This window comes from Anomalospiza imberbis, chromosome 3 (genome assembly GCF_031753505.1).
Source record: "Anomalospiza imberbis isolate Cuckoo-Finch-1a 21T00152 chromosome 3, ASM3175350v1, whole genome shotgun sequence".
In the NCBI taxonomy this organism is placed as follows: Eukaryota; Metazoa; Chordata; class Aves; order Passeriformes; family Viduidae; genus Anomalospiza; species Anomalospiza imberbis.
This window is the reverse complement of record NC_089683.1, coordinates 108,955,728-108,978,471: the sequence shown is the minus strand read 5'-3', so window position 1 is coordinate 108,978,471 and position 22,744 is coordinate 108,955,728. Positions and strand designations below refer to the sequence as shown.

General features: G+C 39.9%; 2 long non-coding RNA genes across 5 annotated transcripts in view; both read right to left on the bottom strand.

Moving 5' to 3' along the window:
- Window positions 1-22,744, bottom strand: part of LOC137471800 (uncharacterized) — a 351,710-nt gene that overhangs the window by 174,845 nt on the left and 154,121 nt on the right. The window lies entirely within an intron of this gene.
- On the bottom strand, window positions 1,407-4,060 carry LOC137471801 (uncharacterized). Its single transcript, XR_010997855.1, has 2 exons — window positions 2,659-4,060; window positions 1,407-1,916 (listed from the first exon to the last, which is right to left on the bottom strand). It is a non-coding gene; the product is annotated as an uncharacterized lncRNA (long non-coding RNA).

Here is a 22,744-nt window from a genome sequence, read left to right as displayed (position 1 = left end):
GCAGCATGACCTCAGTGATTTCTGCTTAAGTGGAAGTACCCAAAGTAGACAGCTATCTTTGGTGATAATGAACGCCGAGTCATCCTGAACACAGGAAATTACCTTACAGCCATGAAGATATGCTACAGAGAAGCACTTGATGCTGAGACTTAGGACATTCTTTTGATTTTTGGCTTTTTGAAGTCAGCCAGTTTTAAATTAGTGCTTTATTTTTTCTTTATTTTAAAATAAAATGGCAATATATGTGGGATTAATTTATCTACCCTGGACAACTCCACCAGTTTGGTCCTTCAAGCTCTGAAGAGACCTAATCAAAATATTAATCAGGTTTTAACATTCTTATTTAATATCTAAAAGGCAATGTTTTCGCAGATCTCAAACATTTTGAGTAGTTTTGAATGAAAAATAAAATTTTAAAAATTAAGAAACTTGTTAGAAAATAAGCTGAATTAGCTGAATTCAAAATTAGTCCTGGAGCAACATCTATGCCTGAAAAGCAATGTGGAACTTCACAAGGCACCTACATGGACAAAAGAACCGGAACGTTGAGCAAAGTTCAGTCTATACTTAAAATTTCACCTCCAAGATAGGTAGGAAATTACTCAGTATAGGTGCACTTACCCACTTCCATTGACATGAAATGCTTAAGGCAGGACAGGTTGTTTCAGTCAGGTGCAGCAAAATAAGTTATGCTGATAAAGCTGCACTGGCACCTCTGCATCTGACAACGAGCACAGCTCCTGGCAAACAATTACACCCACTTTAAAACTCACATGCCAGCAAGATCTCTAACAACAATTCTAAATATGCCATATTAACAGAATTCTATAGGTTTCAGAAATTAATTTCATCCAATAGTGCAGCATTTTATAACCAGACAGAATGAAACATGAGAATCCACTCCAAATTTCTGGGTGACTTATGTGATCTCCCTCAGTACCACGAAGACTGAAGAAGACAAGTTTAAAATGCCCCAGTGCTATCCAGTTTCCCACTCAGTGTTCTGCCTTTTCTAGTTTTTGCAGCAAAGAGGGGCAGAGCAATCAGCATGTAATGAAATCTCCTCCAAAATATGAATGCAGTCCTTTCTCCTTCTGTATTTACTCACAGATCAGGGTACCCCTGAAGAACTATAAACAGCTGAGAGCAAGAAATAAAAGGACCTCTGAAAACTTTTATGTCCTCCAAACTATAAATATCAGGTGGCAATACTAGGCAGTTTATTTTTCTGCAGAAATGTATAATTTTTTTTCCCATGAAAATATTTTCTCTAGGAAAGAAAAAATAACATAAACAATACCCTAGCTCATCACTGGCAATTTTATGAAATTTATATAAACTTGCAGAAATGTCTTGATGAATGTCTTTGATAAGTTGAGATGACAATTTATTTTTTTCTCGTGCCCAAAAGAAAAGAATGAGCATATTAAAATGTGCTCACATTTTTAGGTTTTTGTGGTTTGGATTTTTTTTTTTTTTTTTTTTTTTTTTTCAGATGGTGGACGGGTAATGAGAAGGACCAGACAGAAGAAGTATGTCCAGAGAGCTGTATAAAAATCCAGATAAGGTAACATTTTGATATAGCAGCAACAAACCACAATGGGCTGGGTAACTTCAGGAACAGTATTTGCCAAACCAAACATTACATTTTTACCAAGGTAAGGGCCAGCACGTGATGAGAAATGCTGGAGTTGAGCATGTGCACATGGCTGGGGGGCAAGGGGCACACACACCATTTTCTGAAGGTGGAATTCCTCACTACTGTGCGTTCCCTCCCCAATTAAGGGTTGAAATGAGCCACTGGAATCTACTGTATATCCTGGGGAAATGAATGCCCTGGCTGCTTTCCAACTCGTATTTCTCTCTTTCTACAACAAACAAACAATAGGCCCCAAAGTAGGATGTTGTATGTCGCTCTGGGAAAAAAAAAAAGTGAAGTATTGATAAACTGAGATTAATTTTTACAAAAATGTTTGTATCAAGTGCATATGCTTTGCCTCTTGGCCATTATGGAAATGTCAGGGGTTTAATTGGCAGCTGTGAATAGCAGCACCTGCAAACAGCTCAGGGCTTGTTCCTGTGGTCTGGCAACATTCTTACTTTATGCTTTAAATAAAGGCTTACTCACTGAGACAGAAATAACTGACAGTGGATGATTGATGATTGCCCATCACGCAATGGGCTGACATCTACCATTCACTGAATCCATTTACAATTCCACTTCCAGATTTCATTAGCAGGGCCAAGACATCTAGGAACAGGATTGATACAGATGGCAGCTCAGTTACAGAGTTCAGCTGATGCTGATCATATGTTAAGCATGGAAAACAGATTACTATGAGCTCCAATCTATCTCATGTGGTACATTTTGGAAACCCTATCTGTTTACTCCAGGTAACCTTTTATAGTTCTATTTATCCTGCCTCGTTTCAAACCAGATAGCAATTTTCCATAGTGGAGAATTTATAGTGCCATTTACAGCAACGCGTTTATAAAAGACTTACCTCCGTGAAATATTAAGACAAGATTCTGGCATTCTAAATGTTCCCTTTCTGCTTAAGGAGGATCAAAAAAATGTGAGCACATAAAATCCGTGATTTCCCTCATCACAAATATCCTCTTCTGAGCAAAAGAAATGGCTCACTCACCACTGCACACCTGTGTAGGTCTCAAACCCCAGTGGCTGCGGAGTTCAGAGGCAAATAAAGATGTTTCCAGCTAGAGGAGCCAGTCCCACGTTGCTCAGAACTCCTGCTGACCTCTGTCTGAGATGGGACATAGCATCCTGCTAGTCCTCGTTTTTATCTCAAGTTCATCAGGTTCATGGGCTGTTCTTCAGGAAGGCTGAGGAAATGCAATTTTCCATTTTCATTAAGAAACTAGGCCAAATATCAAATCTGAAGTTGTTTTCAAATCCCTGAAAGCCTGGAGCTGGTCAGACACAGGATTTCAAGTCAGCTGGCTGTTAGCGTGAGGGACATTTCCAAAATTCAAAGCTCCCTTCAGATCGAGGGCTAAGGTATGAACACTTCTCTTTTGGTATTTGGGTGAAGAAGGAGAAAGTGCTAATTTTACTTTGGCAAAAGTAAACAGTCAAAGCCTAGAAAACACTCATAATAGCCTATTCCATGCAAAGAAACAGCCTTAAATAACCCAAAGCAAGGAGAGTAAGCAGAGCAAAACCCAGGTATAACATCTCATCCCAGTAACTAAGGGTGTCACTTTCTGTGTTGATGCAACTGCTCTATAACAACCAGGACTCTCAGGGCAGCTGCCAGAAGCTTCAAGGAGACAGTCCTAATTTTCACATCAGTCCACAAGCTTAATTTTAACATCAGCCCAGCTTTCAAAACCATCTGAACATACAGTAGACCCTTTGTCAGCTGTTCTATCTTTTTTTTCCTTCTTGAAGTCATTGTAGCTTCACCCTCTTCCACTATGCCATTAGTAAGGTCCTCTGAAATCCAAATTTGTGCTGTTCTTATTCATACAGCCAAAAGATGGTGCCACACCAGTGGAAACTGGTGTTAATGTGGATCTTTAGCAGGTGCAGAGATCGCCAGTTTCCAGGCTGACACTTGCAATGGCTTTCCTGAAAGAGTTCTGTTTTTTCTCAGACTTTCTGAGACAAATCCATTCCTTCCATATTTCACTGAACTGTGTACATTTAGGCCACTACTTCAACCTGATTGCATGCAGTCTATCTTGTAAAAAAAATCAGTGGTTCTTTTCTTTATTATGATGATTTAAAAGAATTAAAGATGACCACACAAAAACTTGAGAATGAACATGGTGCAAATATTTATACAGAAGCAAAAGCTAAGGCTTTTTTCCCCCTTTCTAGATGAAACATGGAAGTTGTGTTCCAGAAAAAACAATGTCCACTTTAGCTAAGGATAGCAGGAACAGCCTTCCTTGCCACCTCATCATATAAAAAGCTCCATGGTTCTTCTCTGTGGGCTTTTTCTTATGTGGGCCACCACTGGTAGTAATAGATGACAGAACAGAGGTTTTCCAAGAAATTCCCCTAAAGCTAAAAGAAGTACATTTCTGTAATATTTTTTAAAGTCAATAACGCAAAAAAAAAGTTTTTAAAGCTTGTCATGGATACACAAAAAATACATCAGCTGCAAGAGAAACAGCGACACCTTGCTTGGGAGATGAGGACCTGTATGCACGAGTTTAAACAGGACATTGAAATTTTTTATTCCAGCTTCTGTAATTCTGGCTTAGTTGATAGATCTTCACTGAATTTTTTGCTATCTAGCACAAAGCTGGAGGTAGTGGAATATTTTTTGCTATTCTTTTTAAACATCCCAATTAAATAACACTAAGAAGCTACTTCAGCCTGGCACTCAGAGGGGTGGCCAAAGCCACCTTTCCACAGCAAAGACTGGAACCAGCACTTTAAAGTAAAACATGTGCCCTGGTGCTCTGTTGAGCAGGGGCCTAAAAATATGACAGGTACGCCCCAACGTCAAGAAGAAGAAAATTCCACAGCTGGCTTAGACACAGGCATCTACTTCACTGCCATCTAAAATGACATAAGACACATCCCATCCAAAACAACAAAAATTTTTAGAGAAACCTTATGATTTCTCTTGAAAAATTTCTAGAGAAACGTTAATGCCCCAGAAGTGGAGAATTACAAGTCTACAGAGCTTTTTTTTTTTTTTTTTTTTTTTTTTTTTTTCTTTTTAACTCCTGTAAATCCTGCTTTATCAGTTTTCAGGTAGGAAAGAGATGAAACAGGAGAGTTAATAAATTAAATAGTGTTTGAAGGATCTCTGCCTCGTATTTACATCTGGCCTAAGAATGCTGCAGTGTGGCTTGTGAAGTCAGAGAAAGGTCTGTCCAGAGGGAAAGACCTCAACTTGCAGATGGAGTGATGTAGTGTGATGGGGTCTTGCCATTTAACAGGACGTGGAACACCTCCCCTATGAACTGGAGCTCCTGCCCCTATGAAAACAGGCTGAGAAATCTGGGACTGTTCAGCCTGGAGAAGGAAGTGATGTGTGGACACCTCATAGCACCTTCCAGTACCTGAAGGATGTGGTAAGCACATTTTTTTCTCTTTCAAGATTTTTCATAGAGGTATAGAGAGAGAAGAAAGAGAAAACAATTTCTATTTCTGCTCACTGTTTTTCTCATGTAGAATGTGTTTAGAGAATTTACTTGTGTTTACTTGAGGTGATTGCTTGATTGGATTCTAGTGAAGATTGTTTGAGCCTGGTAGCTAATCAAATCTACCTGTGTCTAGACTCTCGAGAACAGAGTCACGAGTTAATAGTGAGTTAGATATAGTAATTAGAGAAAGTAAGTATGTAGTTTTAGTATAGTATATTTATATACTATACTAAATATATAGTATATTAATGTATTTATATGCCTTAATATACCTTAATATATACCTTAATGTATATTAAGTTTACATTATTAATGTAACTTATATTGTATATTAATGTATTATAGCATAGTTATAATAAAGAAATCATTCAGCCTACTAAACTAGAGTTAAACATCATCATTTCTTCCCATTATGCTCACCTGCATTTTACAATGAAGGAGACCTACAGGAAAGCCAGAGAAGAACTCCTCAACAGGAACTGTCGCACCAAGACAAGGGGGAACGGGTACAAATTGAGAGGGGAAATTTAGGTTGGGTAATAGGAAAAAGTTCTTTACTGTGAGAGTGATAAGACACCAGAACAGGTTGCTCAGGATGGTTGTGGATGCCCCAACCCTGGCAGTGTTCAAAGCCAGGTTGGATAAAGCCTTGAGCAACCTGGTCTAGTGGAAGGTGTCCCTGCCCATGGCAGGGAGGTTGAGATGATCATGATCTTTGAGGTACCTTCCAAGACCTTAACATTTTATGGTTCTACAGTTCTTTGACATGGGTTCCTCTCAATGTGGTTCAAAGCTCCAAGGCAGACCAGCAGTTAGGGCAGTTGGAGCTCACCTATATCTGTGGCATGGACTACAACAATCTCCAGGACATGAGTGATGAAGAACATCTTGGGACAGTAATGTTTGCTACTAGCCTAGCTAATTCCCTGAGAAAATGCCTTAGCAGATGTTTAGGTGGTTTGGTTCTTTGTGACTTTGTATTCTTGTCCCCAAATGTCCCTTACGACCCTAGGATTACAGGGGATACACAGATGCTTCCACCAGCACATGCCAAGGACTCAGCTCTCCCTACCTAATTATTGCTTAATTTTACTTTTTGTCAGAGGCATCAACTTTCCTGCACCAAATAAATGCTAGCAAGAGGAAATTTTTGTGCTTTAAATTGTCTAAATCCATGCATGTGAATTTGAGACAAACATACTGCCAGGGCTGCTTCTGAAGGTAAAACTTCCAATGATTTTTTATACTCTCAGATCCTTTTAAAAATGGGCATGACAGGGGAAGGGAAGGGAAGGGAAGGGAAGGGAAGGGAAGGGAAGGGAAGGGAAGGGAAGGGAAGGGAAGGGAAGGGAAGGGAAGGGAAGGGAAGGGAAGGGAAGGGAAGGGAAGGGAAGGGAAGGGAAGGGAAGGGAAGGGAAGGGAAGGGAAGGGAAGGGAAGGGAAGGGAAGGGAAGGGAAGGGAAGGGAAGGGAAGGGAAGGGAAGGGAAGGGAAGGGAAGGGAAGGGAAGGGAAGGGAAGGGAAGGGAAGGGAAGGGAAGGGAAGGGAAGGGAAGGGAAGGGAAGGGAAGGGAAGGGAAGGGAAGGGAAGGGAAGGGAAGGGAAGGGAAGGGAAGGGATGATGTAAAATAAATGGCACTGGAAATTGCACAGACAAAATGTATGAATAGATATTGGCTAAGGTTCTACTTTTCAAAGAGTGTCCCAAGAGAACTGGCAATTAAAGTTTTTTTCTGCTCCCTCTCTTATTTTCATTTAAATAATGATGCACCCATATATAACACAGCAAAACACAACGTGATCGAAGGTAACCCTGTAGAAATAAAAATGTGCTTTGGATCAGATCCTTGTTATTATATGGATGGTGACCATTTGATCTGTATTTATTGCACTTGGACTGAAGTGCGCAGATGAACAAGTATCCTCAGCTGGGCAGTTAGCAAATCTTTACTTGTAATTCATAAATAAAGACTATGTTCCATTGAACAATGGGTCAGTGCAGCCTACTAATCATCACCTTTGTGTCACCCCACTCAGATAAACCCCTTTTCCTTTTCTGCGTGGCTGTGGTTGAATTCTTCACAGGGTTACCCTGTATCATATCTCAAAGGCACATGGTGTGGTGCTCAATTGTTATTTTGAAATGAAGGAGAAAATTGTTTTCCCAGACACCAGAAAATACCAGGGATATATCATCTCTATTTGGGATGTCCCAGGAAAGTAGCCCAGTTTCCCTCAGGAGTGAAGGGGGTGAAAGGGGGCAGGGTATGGAAGACAGCTGAGAAACTTGTGTTTACACCACTTGGCCTTGTGAAAAAAAAGGCAATTTTCCCCAATTCATAAAATGTAACCCCATTTTTCTCCCTGAGTAACTTTTATTGAAAGGAAAGGAAGCCATTCCACCTTCTCACATCCCAGCTTCTGTTTACACAGGCTCATTGTGCAACCCATCCATGCCATTGATCCTCTTACGCTCTAAATCATGACATTTGCTTGGACCATTACGATTCAAACTCATTCTTCTCTGGCAGATAAAATCTCTGTTTTCCATGCATGAGAGCAGACAACACAGTAATGAAAACTCTGATTCAAGAGCAAAACACTTGTGAGTTCTTCAGGGTAATACATTGAAAAGGCAGAAAAGTGTGTCAGAAGCTTAAAAAGGGGGTCACCAAATGGGTGTAAATAAAATTCTGCTGCAAGGCCATTTTTTACTGCCAAGAAGGTGTAAAGAAACCTAAGCATTAATGAGAATCAAACCCTGAGGCAGAAAAAACAGATGTTGGCTCATAGCTCACAGAAAAATTAATGTCAGATAGAAAAATAGTGCTATGATTTACCCCAACAGTGGAACCCAACTGATTTTAACACAACCATCTACTCCAAGAATTTGTCCTCAAAGGCATCAGACTTTTACACTGCATGGACAAGGTGTGGGTGGAGGAAAAATCCCCGAGGCACAACAGTATCTGTAACAATTTCCTACCAGGCCAACCTGGATAACCTACTAACCAATCTAATCTAAAGAACCTTTGCAAGAGGATCCTAATAATTTCCTCTGGCTACAAACAACATCTTGTGTTTGAGCTCCGCAAAAAAGTTTTGAGTTGACTTACCTATGCCTTTACTCAACTCTTTAAGAATGATCCTGCTGAATAAATTCACACTGAGAAGAAATTAATAGCCCTTCAGGTGAGCTGGAGGTAGCCTTGAATTCTGGAAAGATGGGTTGACCGTGTTTTTTTGAAATTACAGAAAATGCATCTTTATCATTTGTATATGCAAGAGTTTTGTAATGTATTCTTTTTTAATTAAGAAAGAGACAACTAAAATAGGTAACTAATAAATGTTACTGAGAGAGGAGAGACAAAATTCTCCCACCAAAGGCATGTAGTGAACATTCCCTATGCAGAACATCAGCATGAAACTTCTCTGCTTGAATTATGATACTCAGCAATGGCATTGCAAACAACTATTTTTTTTCCAGGGGTTCCTAACTCAAGTTTAACAGATTGCTCTATGCTGACACACGGTTTCAACTTGGGAGCAAGCATTTCTTATAAACAGCTTTTTCTTTTCTTTTAAATGGTGATTTCTTTTTGGTTTCACTTGTATGTAAAATGATCTGGGATGCTTTTTGCACATGTGTACAGTAACTCAAAAACAGCTTTCACTGGAACAGTGAAATTTGGCAAGTGAACAGTCAATATTGCCCTCTAATTGCTTTTAGCATTTTTGCAAAAATAAAAATGTCATTTAAAATGGCTGAGATATTTCAGTTTGAAAAGTGGCTAGTGAACAGGCACAATAATGGCATGGATTTTTACTTTGTGTTTGTAATGCACATATTCAGCATAATGTGATCTCTAAAATATACATCCCTAAATTAGGGCTGGACTAATAATTGATTTTTTTTTTCACTTCAATGGCTGAAACAGAAAAATTAAATCTGTTTCAGTTGATATAGAACATTTTTTCTTCCTCCTCTCCTCTGTGAAAACTCAAAAACATTTTCCCATAGGAGTAATACATAAAAAATATTTCCATTTAAGGGTCAAAAAATATGAAGAAAAAATATATTAGAAAAAAAAGCTACATTGCACACACTGTACACAAAGAGAGAAGGACATGATTGTGTTCTTCCCTTCCTGTTTTCCCCCCATGTCGCACTCTGAGTACACATACCCTGCAGTTCAAACCTCACTTTCTTTAGAATCCTTCAACATGTAATGACTTGGGAATACCTTTAATACTAGGCTGCTAGGTACTCTAGGAAAATCTGGTCCATTCACAGTCACTCTCATTGGTTTTCTATGGCCAAGAGGAGTGCATTACATGAAGAAGTCTTTACTTAAAATGTGGACATTTGAGTTTGCTCCTGAGACCTGAAGATAAACTGGAGTACATGCCCTTTCTGCACTCTGGATTATGGCCTTATCGATTCTCTCCACGGGCCAATGAAAATTTAACAAAACCTTCCATCTCCACCAGCTTTGACGGCACAGACTTGTATGTGAGAGTACATCTTGACCTTCCCATGGAGGCAGTTATGGGACAGAAAGGCGATGGGAGCACCAGAGAGGGAGGGGGAACTGCTCTAACAGGCAGGTAATGGGAAGGGAAAAGTGCCACCTCTTTTCTCTGCTGATGTTTTGGGTGGCCTTGAACAAGCCCAGGCTTTGCCAATGAGTGGCAGGGGAAGAATGCCTGTTTTGTGAGATCTGCCATGTTGTGTGGACATTTGTGGTCCTGCACATTAACCAGAGTTTAAATACCCACAGGTGACCTGACCAGTTTGCACTTAGGTGCCACAAACCTCCCTACACCATGATATGGCTTTGTGCTCCTTTGAACCTTCACACCAGCCTCTTGTCTCCATCATGAGGCAAGTTTTAAGGTTGTGACATCGTTAAAAGTACATTGTTTGTTTTCATTTGCTATTCATTGTTTTTAACATGCAAATTGGCAACACGCTTTTGTCCTTTTCTTCTACATTCATGAGGATCAAAGTTCTATTTTATGGCTGGGATTGGATTTTTTTTTTTTACCAGAAGCTAGGGATGAGTCTATGTTCATGTGACTACAGAGCCCGAGGCTTTAGAAATCATCACAGGAATCTCACTAAACATCATGTGCTGACAGCAGAGCAAATAGTGAACATTCACTTGTCTGGTGAGATTGTATATTAATTCAAGACCATCAAGAGCCACAGCCATATTTCTCTAAAAGCCAACAGCAAGTCGGGGCGGACTAGCTGGGAGAGATGGCTGAACAAACAGGCGTTGTTCAGTCCTTTAATCCCTTTGAGGAGTCCCCACTGTACCTCTCTCATCCACCCCCTTTGTCTGAATGGATCCGCCACAGTCACTGAGAGGTTTTTAAAACTTCTCCCTAAGTTACAATGTGCCGCTCTAGGTCCTTTCTGACAGGAAATCATCAGCTCCATCTATCCAGATGGAGTTAATTTGGCTGAACTGTGCTGCCCTGGGTGAAGGATTTTCAAATATAAATGGTACAAATGCAACTTTCTCTGCCAACAAAGTCATCCTATGTTACAATTTCCACCATCTCTACCCCAAGCCTGCCTTATAAGGAGTGCGTTCCTTCTGCTGAGATTCATTCTGTCATTAATCTACGTCTTCTTTCAACAAAAAAAAGAAATATGGAATGAGATTACCAGAATGGATGGCCTGGTGCAGACTAGAGAACACTTCTTTTTAATAGGGATTTAAATTTGACATCAGTTAAATGTCTTGTGCCATCATGTTTCAGCTCTGTTATGTGGATTCTGGACCACGCTACCTACTTGGATGTGAATGCACTGGGCTGATTTTAAGGCTTCTCCCCTGGCTATTGAGAGGAACTGAAATTCCATATCCTGCTCCAAAGCTGCCTCATTTGGCCAAGACAGTGGCACAGGGTAATGGAAGCTCTTTCCAAGAGGGATGGGCAGCCGCTCTTCACCGTTCTGCTGTGCTGCCTGCCCAAGTCAGCTGGGAAAGGAGGAATGACAGGCAAAAAGGAAAAGGGCTGCTTCCAGTACCTGGATAAGCTTCTGCACATAAACCCCCCAGTCCTGAGCTTCTTGTCTTCCTTACACTCACGGGAAACAGGAATATTCACTTGAGTTACCCTGCTGTGAGAGGATAACAGGGTAAATGCAGAAAATGTTTCTTTCCCCAAAAGGGGCTGATCTCATTTTCCAGCACCCAGGTTTAATCAAAAGGCTAATACTATGAATCCAACTGCAAGAGAAACAGCCTTCATCCAACAGTGTTCACATAGGACATGAAACTGCACAGTGGAAAGCTCCTTCACCTCATACTAAAACCGATAGGAATTGTTTTCCTTCAAAAATCTCAAAAAGCCTCAAAAACATGACATAAATTTCTGGGCACAGTGACTATTTTTACTGTCTTTGAGATACAGCACACAGCATTTTGGCTGCTGTGCTTATCTCCAAAGAAATCACTCTGGGTAGTGGGAAACTAAATGCAGATTTAAAAATAATAATCCCTTCCCTAGTGAGAAGCATATGTGTTAATTTTCCCTGCTATCTCTCTTCCTAATATTGTTGATCAAATCTTTGATTAAAATAACATCAGCAGCTGAGCCTGTGTGACAGGGAAGGAACTGAGCAAGTTTGATTCAGACTGTTACAATAATTTGGATTTCTTAAGTGCATTGTGATAATACAGTACCCTGAAGAACTAATATTTGTTCAGTAAGGGCATGCAACATGATTCTTTTATTTCCTGCCTCTTTCTCTCCCATGCAGTGATTGCTAGATACTGGGACATGTTTTTATTGTTTCTCAATAATATTGAGGCAGTACCTAGAGTTTTCACATTTTCATTGTGTGCTTCATAAAGAAAGTATGATTCTGCTTTTATTCAGAGGAGGCAATCACTGAATAGACAAAGAGGAAAATAAGAGTGGAAAAAAAGGCTGGCAAGGACTTAATACTGTAGTCCTTAAAACTGCTAAATCACCTTCCAGCTATTTATAATATTAATTTCAGTAATGTCTAGCAGGTATTACACTACACCTGTGAATACACCTATGTGTATTCACATAGTAACATATATTCCCTATTCTAAAGAATTAGAGCACAAATATAAGATGGGAGAGAAAACAGAAAGAGGAAATTACCTGCCCAGCTTGGTAGCAGCCTGGCAATTCACCATCTCACTTATGATTTCCAATCCAAGCTGCTGGGCCACACAAGTGTAACTCACTGGCAACCACAATACCTTAGTCTTGGTTTTGACACGTAAGAGGAGAAGATGTCTTCACAGCAAACATCTTCTGTGGATACACTGAGATGCCAGAGGAACAACAGAAGGAAAAGAACATGTAGGATTTCCCCTCTGGTTATAATAGTCACTGAAGACAGTATGTTAGGAATGGAATTGGATGGGGGGCTTGAAAGGAATGAGGGACAGGGGTTTGCTGGCAAACTTGGAGAAGATAAACTAGTCATGAGAGCCAATGGGAAAACGTCTTATCCTTTGGGCTCTATTTTCTCCTATAGAGAAAGATCAGAATCCTCCACTGAGCCTTTGTTACACCACAGAATCCCTCACACTTACCCTAAACTTGGAAGGAGTTCTCTTGCAACATGGGGTTTTTTCTGCTTTAGTATCCTCTTTTCTTTTCTGGCTTTGACAAGAGCTTTGTTCAAGAGAAGACCAAATAAAAGACCCAAAGCCAGGTGTTGCATAGTCGAAGACTAATGCTAAAACAATACAAACAGGAAAACCAGAGGGAGACAACTGAACTTTTCTGCCAGTCTTTTAAAGTTATTAATTGCCTCCTCTCCTCGTACACCACTCTCAGGCCACATCCAGTTTAAACTCGCAGCTGCAAGAAGCTGCTGGAGCTGAGTTTCCACCAAATGATTGTGCAGCTCTCTCAAAATAAGATTTCTCAAAGATTACTCAGATTGTGCATCCGAGTTTGAATGTCTCAGATCTTACATACAAGTTTGGGTGACTTCCCCAGTTTTCCACCTGTTTACCTCATTATTATTGCTTCATTTAGAAGGGAGAGAATTTCTCAGTCCAAAGATAGCCAAGAGGAAAATTATAGCCATAAAAATATCATTGTGGAAAACTGACCATGTTGGTCCATCATCCCTCAGCAGCTGCTAATTCTCACCATAAAAATTTCCACTTTTTAATAAAGCTACCTGGGTATCACAGAAGGCTTTGGATGTCTAAATATAAAATATTACAGGTCTGTGGGTGGTATCCCATGAAAAGATAGGGCCATGCCTAATGCTATAAGAAGAAACTAGCTCAGAAAAAAAAAATAGACTACAACTCTGGGAAAGGAGAAAAAAAAAAAGAACAATGTGATACATTAACATGGCCCTGACTTTTATTAAATCTATAAATTGATATTGTATAGATACAGAATATCTGTAGATAAAATCTTGCTGCTGCTTTCCCAGTTCTGTAATTCAGTACTGTATTTTGGGATAATCTTGAGCTGCTGATGTTTGAAGACCCCTGGAATCGAGTGATGCCAGACCACCAACAGACAAGAGCTGCAGAAACAATCTGTGTGCCCATGGCAGAGGCCAACTATCCAGACAGCCCACAGCCAGCCAGTGCAGCAGCTGAGTGGGCTGCCAGATTCCTGACAATCCCAGGCACACAGAAAAACAGGGACAATAAGACCACAGATATATTGCAAAGGATATGCTTTATAACTAAAAATGGTGATTTTGACAGGTATGGGATAATAACCCTTGAGTTTCTTATTTACAGGGGGCAATGGATGTACAGAGGAAAAATCCACATGGTTTCAAAAAGACTGAGGGAATGTACCAATGCTCCCAAGGAGCTGGAAATTCTGATCCCAATGGTGTTAGCAGGTGAGTAGTTGTCAGAAACAGCAACCATCACTGGGCAACCCCCTAAACCCATATCCAATTCAGTGGCAGCTCTGAAAGATGAGGTGATAATTAGAGCTTGAAGACCAAACACAGAACAGTGTTCTCCGAAAATATTCAATGTACCTGCCTTCTCACTCACTTGCACTCCTTGCTATGAAGCTTAACTCCTTGAGCTGTTAGAGAAACTGGTTGTCTCCTGAAATTTAATGGCATTCATGAGACAACCAAAACCTCAGAGGAAAAAAACTGCATTTTGCAGGAACATTTCACCTTCTGCTTTTGAAGTCTATGATAATATTCCTATTATATGAAGTGCATGATTTTATTCTCCATATCAATGGGTAAAAATGTTACGCTAAATCGAGTCCTTTTTAATTGCTGAAGGCTGTAACAAATGCAACATGCCATGGTCTAGTCCTGCATTTACAGTGAGTGTCTACACCCTTGGCCATTCAGACGGATTCTTCTGCAGTTATAAATATATATATATATACTCAGATACACACTTTGCTCACAGACACACACACACACACACACACACACAATCTTTATAAATACAACCAGGCATAGGACTGTATCTATGATATAAAACTATTGCTTCCCCTTTAATACCCAGCTCATGAATAATTTGAGAAGACTGAAGTATTTTCTCCTGCATCACAAAACTTAATTGTTTGGCTTCCTCATTTTTCTTTGGCTCAGATTTGGAATTTATGCCTTCTCACAGCTTTCAAATATCTAACATTTCTTTTGTCCCTTGCCCATAACATTTAATTTCTCTCCCACTGATTATTTATCTCTGCAATTTAAAGCTATATTATTTAATGCTACAAGCTATAAAGTGTTGGGGGATGCCATTTGTATGAAAGATGCTGCACAAAATAGAACTGCATTGTCCTATGACTCCAAGTTCTTCATAAGTAAAGTACATACCATTTCCACAATCATAGCACAACCACCCATTCTGTATCAATATACTGTTTATTTTTTAGGATATCAAAATGTACATCCTTTGAAATATATAGAAACAGAAGTACTTTTTTTCCCTGCTGAAATATTTGATCTTTAATGTCTTAAATAAAAAGGAAGCAGAAAAGGCTTTTGCTCAAGTAGCAACAGTGACCTCTAGTGTGTTTTTCAAATTTCTTCCACTGAATTTACACCCATTGTTCCTTTAACCTTTAGGGCATTATTTAAGAACAATTTTCCGGATAGTATTTGGACTAATTTTCTTATTGACTCTATACCAGAACATGATTCTTGGGCGATCTTCTTTTATCCTTGTAATCTATGGTAAAGTAACTGTGTCTTCATTAATGACTGTAATTATCATATATAAAGTTGTCATTTAAATGAGCAATCATCTCTCTCACACATACGTATGCACACACACAAATTGAGCATTATTTGTAGCAGGAATTGAAATTTGGCTAGGTATCCTATTTAGCTTCAAGCAGTAAACATCAGGAGCACAGATTGCATTGGTTGACAGAGTTTGCCAGCCAAGACCACAGTTGGGGTTTTCTCTCCCCACAATTTTTTTTCTTTTTCCCCAACCAGACTAATCTATACCATGCACAGATTGTCTTTCAGATGAGGAATGTTGCAAGAACACTCCACAGTGCATACAACTGTTAAATTGGCGCTGCTGTCACTAGGCCTGTGTCAGCACTTCCAATCTAAGATGCTATTTTCAGTTTAAAATTCAGTTACAAGAGCTGTTATGTACTGGCACTTTGTGCACGTGGCCCTTCAGGGAAGGAGGTTATTCTGAACTAGGGAAGCATGTGTTGGCATGATGGGTGGATTTTTGTGCATGCTGGTGTCTGGGTACTTGCAGGTTTTGGAGGCACATTGCAAATATTCAGGCCAGACCACTGAGCCCTGTTGAACTTTTAGAAAAGCAAATACATGATCTGGTTATGACATCTACTTTCCCCTTCCTTCTACAGATGTCAAAGCCAGCTTTTCCTATTAAGAAAATGTTTCTCTAAGCTCTTCTGGTTTTCAAAAGTACAAGTGAATTTTTTAAGAAGTCCAGTAGTCATCAGATGAAACTCTGGTTAGGTTAAAGAGAACAGAACTGGGAATACATTATCAAAGCAAAGCATCTGCATACTGTGTGTGTACAAGTGAAAAAACTACAGACACAAAGAGTAGCTGAGCTCACTTATATGCAAAGAGAAACCAAAATTCCACATCCTAAATTATGTCTGTCACATGGGCACTGATATTTTCAAGTATGACTGATTTTTTTTATCCTTTCATGTTCTAATGGAAATGCTACCCATCCCTGTAATTCACTGGCTAATAAACAGTTTAGCCAGCATTTGTACTTAACCTTAAGCAAGTGCAACTATTTACATGCCTAACAGAAGATACATCCTCAACAGGTTTGCTGGGTCTTCTATTTTACATCACCAGCAAAAGAGCACCTTACTTCTTTGTTTCAGAGACAGGGATCCTTGTGATCCATCAAATCACTAAAGCCTATGTTTTAAGAAAAGAAGATGACAAACCAGGACTCCATCTTTCAGTCATGCTGCTGAACTTTCAATTTTCCTTCCCACAAATGTGTGAATTAAGGACACATGGTGGTGATGGCCTTAATTTGATTCCTCTGGCTTCTCTCAAGTCGAGATAGCACCCCAATGTTATTTTTTCTTTTAACTTAAGGAGTGTCTGAATCCATTCAAGGCAAGGGAGGAAAAGGTTTGGTCATATATTTAGATGAACAAATGAGTTTAAGAATTCCTGGGAAAAGATGCAAAGGGATTACAATATGTAGATCTTCAATGTGCTAATTGCACAGCTGTGGAGGAGGAGAGTCATATTTCTGCTTGAATAATGGAAAACAAAAAGAGAAATAAGGAAAAAAAAGAAATTTCAGGGATCCTATAGGGGTCTCTTGAAGGGCTTGGACCTACTTTCCTTGCATATCTTGACCCATCTGATGAAAATCAAGGATTGGTACTGAGAGAAATGAAATGGGGGATGATGGCAGTGCAGTGCAGGTGGTGAGAGTGGTTCTGCAGCCTCGTGACAGAGCAAGAGCAAAATGCTACCCTGCTTCCAGGCAGACACACACCTGTCTACACCTGAGGTAGATGTGACCTCTGGGAAATACAAAGACATTATGGCTCTAATGTCTTTCAGGAAAGGGGATCACTTTGTGCATGGCCAGCCTCAGGTAGATCCAGGGAAGGAGGTGGGAAGGAGGCATAGGAAGCTAAGTACACAAGGCTTTCCCACAATTTAGTGGAACTGGCATCTCCAGGAGCCCTGGCTTCAGACTCATGCCAGGTGTCATTCAGCAAATATTCCCCAAAACTGGCATCTGCAAACCATGCTCCCATACTGTGTTAATTTCCTCAGAACCCTATTGTTGAACTGGACTCTACATCCTCTCCAAATAAATAAAATCCTGTATCAGGCTGCACAACTGATGAATGTCAGTTTCTCCTAATAACAAAGCACAGCTCCTGGAGTTTTTAGAGCTTTTCTTCTTTTCCGCTTACCCAGCCTGTAAACAGCATAAATTAGTAATCAAAAAGATACAGCTCTCTGAATCTTTTATGATGGTGTGAGCAAGAGAGAAATTTGCAGACCAAAGCCTCTAATACACATATTTGTAAAGGTGGTCTTTGTCTAAGGAGAAGAATAGAAAGGTTGGAGGTTTCTCCCTCCCCTCACCTACTTTTTGTGAGCTAATTACAACCTGAACGAGCTGCTTGTCTCAGGGTCTTTCTTCAGGGCACTTTCTTGCACAATACCACGGATCTACATCAATTATCTCTGAAATCTCTTTTATTATTTAGTTGGTTTTAAAGTACCCACTTGTAAAAAAGTTATGCTGCAGCCCCCCAGAAAACCTGAAATGCTGCTGGAGCAAGGATTGAGCCATGATTCTTGATTCCTCTTTCATTTTGCTCCTCTCGCAGAGTCAACAAACATACATGCCTTTGTACACATCCTGTACATTTATTGTGTATATTGCACTAGGCAGAGCTATACAAAGCCTCATGTTAGTAACCAAGTGCCTGGCCTTTATCCTTTCAATTTGAAGCTTCTCCCAAGTTTAGATTGACCACTGGGACTTTGCTGAGAGAAAAGGCTCTCTCCAGACATTTGCCAAATCCCGAAATATGATCTCCTGTTTTTGCCTCTGTGCAGATGGCAACATCCCTCTCAGAGCAGAGGCCTGTGGGTTTCACCTGGACTGAATCAAGTCCCTAGTTTCAGGATATTTTAAGCAGAAAGGCTGCTCAGCTTTAATCTGAGGTCCCTGGCACACCTCAGTGATAGAAGCTCCATATAACAATGGGGCAAGTGAAGTGTGATTCTATCCTGGTTACAGTGTCCTGTTTCCTAAAATCAATGGCTCCAGGATTTCCTGACCTGGAGGTTCCACCTACTTCATTAATAACCACCAATGGACCTCTTCTAATAAAGTTGCCTAATCCTATTATTTTATTTGTTTAGAATTGAGTTTATTCTTCAGGTCTCTTCAACATCCTGTGTTGATGAGTAGCACAATTTCATTACATGCTATGTGAAGAAGCACTTCCTTTAGGTTTTGTTTTAATAAACTCCCTGCTTCGACCATTTCTGGGTGCCCTCTCTGTTTCACATTTATTTCTTTACAGGCTGAGTGAGGGCTCTATGGGACCCACAAAGCACTCATGCAGCAGTTGGGAAGGACAAACTTCATGTCTCCCCCAACACAAACTGCAGAGCTGTTATTGTGAGGGAGACACTCTCACCACCAAGTACAGATACTGCCATCCCTGCCAGCTTCCACAACTATGATACAGCCCTGATTTATGAAAACTTCCATCACATGTCCGGACACAAGACCCTTGCAGCAGCTAAAACAGACAACAGCACTGACCTACCACAGGCCTAGTTACAGAAAAGCCTGAGTTTTGTTGAAGGAGGGAAAAAAAACAAAACAAAGAAGTTGAAAGTAAAATAACAATAACTTAATTTTCAGTGCTGTTTGAGCCTTGATTCACAAAGAGTCAAAGAGGTGCTTTCCTAGCTTAAAAAAACTAACCCTGTCCTGGAGTCAGGTCTACAATCACAAAATATTGGCAAAAGTGAGTGTGCTTTACTGGTCTGGAGTTAAGTAACAGTGTTCATGACAGTGCTGAACAGAGCCATTATCTCAGATAACACGTGTGCAGAGAAGAGAAGCATTGTCCCTGCTTAGCACATGCAAGTCCACTGCAGGTGGTGTGATGATTTTCCCGAGAATCTCTGAGAGAAGGTCTGGCAATGATGGCATCTGACCTGAGAAAGCTTCCACAAACTTAAGTCTTTTTACACTTTTTAAATGTGGGATGAATCTTACATCCTGTAGTCCATCTTTTGAAATGGAATGTCTTAATAAGTTGGGGTTTTTTTGTTAGATTCTTTCTCTAAGAAAGAGGAAAGAGTTGGGGATGGGGTGGGGACAGCTCAGTATTTCAATGGAAAGAGAATAATTGTTGAACTGGAAGTCTTCCCAGTTATAAACTAAACATTGACATTTTGAAGACTAACTGTATTATTTTTCCTTGTTGTTTTGTGGTTTGTTTTTCCCCTAATAGATAGTTTGCTCCCATCCATCTGATTGCATTACTTTGCTCAAGTTAAGTTTGATATTTCAGAAACCCAGACTTCACTTTCCAAGTAAGAAGAAATGGTACTGGCTTCAAAGGTATCAATATTTCATCAGGTCTTTGTTCAGCACTGGTTTTAGCTTTTCTTAATGGTGCACTTTACCAGGCAGCTTTTTCATACATCATTAAACAGCAGCTATAGCACTTGTGCCCTGTTTCTGATTTACCGTAGATAGTAATGTTTAAGATCACATTAAACACCACACATGCTCTCAGCTATTTGAGCAACATCAGAGTAATGAACAGTCAATAGTCTTACTAAATTAGTACCCTTTGGAGCTCTTGTTACTGAATCAAGTAAGTATCCTTGGTCCTCTGGAGAAGGCAATTCTAATGTGAAATTATGAATTTAGTGTCTAATCAAACTTAGGGGTCCCTTTTCCCTTCTGACATTCAAGAGTAAATTATATAAATTATATAAAATAGATCTAATACTTCCAGCACCCAAGTCCTGCAAGACACTGCTGAATAATTGCACTGAGTGCCTGGGACGCCAAGGTCCAGCCACACACTAATAAAGTTTGTGAGCAAGATAAGATAGAGGGCTGTTCTGGGGTTACAGACATCCAAACAAGAAAATAGGGCTGGAGTACACTTTCCAGTTCTGACAGAGGCTTTGGGCTAAACAACATATAATCTTGTACCTCCACCTCCTGTCTGCAATGGAAGACTATCACCACTTAGTAAATCCTAACCTGCTTTTTATGGTATCTTTGTAGCAACATGGGAAAAATGCTTTGTATTAAGTGCCCAGCAATGTTAAATCCTAACCACAGTTGTCTAAAAATGTTGTTGTGCTTAATTGCAAGAGTCATCTTAACTAAAAGGAAATAGGAGGATGAAATCAAGAGAAAATATGACTCATCAGTAAATAACTTGCAGACCCTGGCCAAGGGGTCTCTGACTACAAGAGACCCTGGCACTCACCTCCCTGAATCTAAACAAAAAAGAAATGTTCACAGTGGATTCCAAGCTACTGGTACCTAAGTACATGCATAGATGCACAACTTCACATTCCCTTTTTATTCTTTAACTCATAATCCCTATATAGGCATGAAGAGCTAAGTTGGCTCTGATCTCCATAGAAACAATACAGTGCTCCGAGAGAACAAACCATACCATATAATTTAGGAAGCAGATGCTTTAGGAAAGCGGTGCCATTGGCCTATGGGACAATAACAGAGGTAATAGAATTTATGCTAAATTTAGAGGAAATTATGTTTTCTCTTCCTTGTCTTCCATTTTCAAAATATATCACCTACCAATAACATCATTAGCCTTTTAAAGCACTCTGCAGTTCCTTGCTAAGAAGGCATTCTATTTTTTAATGAAAACTTATGTTTCAGAAGTACAGCTTTGTGATTCAGCCTCAATATTCTTTACAAAACACTGTTCTTATTCTTAATACTGTCACTCTTTGAATCAGGGTGGCCCAGTCTTACACAAATAGCAACAGGGTGTGAGGGTTGTATTTAAAAGCTAAGCTTGATTTAATGCCTGAACATCTAAATGTATCATAAAATATGTTTTTAAAACTTCACGGAAATACTTTCAGTTCTAGACAAAAAAAAATAAAATCTCTGAGGTCAGTCTTCTACTCCTTTCAAAAATATCCTAATCTTCTTTCTACCTGGAGATGACAAACAGGATGGGGCTACAACTATGGCCTCTGTGCTGAAAAATGACCTCTCAAATATTAGACCTCAAGATCACAAGAACCAAGAGACACCTTGTTCACACTTTGGAGGTTCCCTACCACATCCTTCCACCCAAGGCTGGCTGCTGAAATTTTTCTTTTGTGTAATACTTCAATATATCACAGCTACCTTCAATTGTGCTGTGTCACTAGGGACACATACAGTGCTGCTTTGACCCTCATTATCACACCCCCTTTAGTTTTCAAAGAGAATTTTCATTGAGCTTGGACACCTAGCAAACCTGGACTTCTCTGGAAAATCCAGCCTAGTTATGTTATAAAACACACAAGATGACTAATATATACTATAAGAGCCTAATTATCTCAGTTTCATATTTCATCTAAACATTTAGGAGAAAGTCTAAAATTTTGTTTCTTACAAGCCTTGACATCTGTTTTTTTCTCTGCATGGGTATAATGTTTGTCCCACCAGATTTGTTCCCTAAAAGTCATGTGTTTTCCAAGACTATCCAGCAACTTAGAAGAGATTTGTTCCACATGTACATATATAAAATCAACTGGATGAACCACTGTACAGTTTCCTTTCTCTTCTTCCAAATCCTAAAGATAAAGCAAAATACAGCAAGAAAATGCAATTGAAATTATTCCCATAAAGGTTTACGTTTCCTTTACAAAAGGCTTCTATTTTTATTCATATTTTAGACTCCCCATCCCTTTTTAGAAGAGCCTCTTTTCTGCAGTAATTTAGAACTGCATCATCTCCATATGAAACTGGAAAACGAGTATCTACCAAAATTCAGAGCATTTTTCCTTGTCTTTCCTACAGGAAAGTCAAAACATTGTCATGACCATTTGGTGGGGTGATAGGGAATTTCTTAAGAAAGAAGAGAGGAAACAAATCACTTCCCAATTATTTTGGCTAGACAAAACCACACTGTAAAGCCACACACTCGCTTCTTCACAGTAACCCTTCGTGAGCTGCAGCGTGTTAAGAGGCAGCTGTTGAAGGCACCCAGCACACCCTTCACTGTACATTTTCTCCTTGAGCCACAAGCTGTTGCAAGGGGAATGCCATGGGATGTTTCTGTAGTATGGTGCAACTGCAGCAGCACGCTGTGACCAGGCAGCTGTGCCAGCCACAGCCCTGGGCTGGGATTATTGCAGGACACCATGCACAGCACAAGGCCCAGGACTGTTGTGCCACAGCCCAGTGTTTTGTACAGCTGTGCTCAGAGACTCAGCGGAAAACAAGCATGTGCAGCAGCAGGCTTTCACCCAAAGTGCTCTGAAATCAAAGGAGAGATATTATTGATTACAGCTGGCTGTGGGTGAAGCCAACACATAGGAAACAGAACTGATACTTATCAAAACCAAAGAGGCTGTTTTTCTTTCCTGCC